This window comes from Drosophila innubila (assembly GCF_004354385.1).
Source record: "Drosophila innubila isolate TH190305 chromosome 3L unlocalized genomic scaffold, UK_Dinn_1.0 7_D_3L, whole genome shotgun sequence".
In the NCBI taxonomy this organism is placed as follows: Eukaryota; Metazoa; Arthropoda; class Insecta; order Diptera; family Drosophilidae; genus Drosophila; species Drosophila innubila.
This window is the reverse complement of record NW_022995378.1, coordinates 321,813-323,064: the sequence shown is the minus strand read 5'-3', so window position 1 is coordinate 323,064 and position 1,252 is coordinate 321,813. Positions and strand designations below refer to the sequence as shown.

The 1,252-nt window shown below is 28.4% G+C and overlaps 1 pseudogene; it reads right to left on the bottom strand.

Moving 5' to 3' along the window:
* Positions 1–715: 715 nt before the first annotated feature.
* Positions 716–894, bottom strand: LOC117789372 (annotated as a pseudogene).
* Between the last annotated feature and the right edge of the window lie 358 nt (positions 895–1,252).

Below are 1,252 nucleotides of genomic sequence, written 5' to 3'. Positions count from 1 at the left end.
TGTCACACAAACGCCATCTTTGGCAATTTGTTTTGGGTATATTTGTGCCACCGAATAAGCGCCATCTGTTGATTATATATACTGTCAAGCTATAGCAAGCAGCTTTGGGTCATTCGCAATTATATTATTATTGTGTGATTAAATTACATTTGTTTTCTTAGTAGCTTTTTTTCAATAAATTTTTTTGCCATTTGCCATATAGACAAAGTGACTTAGTGCTGAACTGATTTCTTTTCGCTCGCCGCTACTAAGAAAATCCTTGTTAGTTTATTTTCCTCCCCTAATTAATATGCTTAAATTCAGGAGGTAGTCCCATATGAGTTGAGGTTGTATAATTATACATATATATTAGTTATTATAAAACATGATGATTATAATAACAATTTGAAATATACTATAATTTTGAAGTTCTATAATATTGACAAATGTTTTATTCTTTATCTCATCATAAATAAGAGGCAATTCTAGTTAAAAAAAATTCTTTATGCTAGACATTCCTCAGTATTATTTGAATAAAATAAAGAATATATAATTCTTCAAATTTTCTCATACAAATATATACAACAAGAGAAGTATAGATATTTCGTTATTTATATTAATATTATGAATATATTATGAGTAAATGTTTTGCAACATTACAACATATATTATCCAATAATATACCATATGTTTAAAATTTCAAAAAATTTTAAACAACTTATTTAGCATAGTCTTACAACCCTCAACCATATGTAGTCCAAGCAGCACTCTAAAATTAATTAAAGTACATAACAGCATGGACTGCGATATGCGTTCAAAATGTCGATGTTCATGTGTCCTGCAGTTCACACGATGACGCACAGTTTGCTGCGTTCTTCATCGACCCATGAGCCGAGTGAACCACCGCTTAGAGTAATACAAATTTTGGTTTATTTCATTACGTCATATATTCTTTTATTGAAAGAAATTAAAATACACCATTTTACTGGCATATATCAATTCCATCAATAAATTTTTTTATACCTAAAAAAATGTTGCGAAATGTCTTAGTTTTACATAATCAATGAAAATACGGTATTTGACAACTATATAAAATATATTTAATTGTACTACAATCAATATATGTAAAGCATTAACCTGAATAAACAGGTACAACATTATATTTTAGGTTGTTGCGTTTATACAATGTATGCGCATGTTAATAATGAACAATACATTTGTGCAACGCATGTATATTATGGCACATATACACGCAGTTAAAAATTTGTCTTGC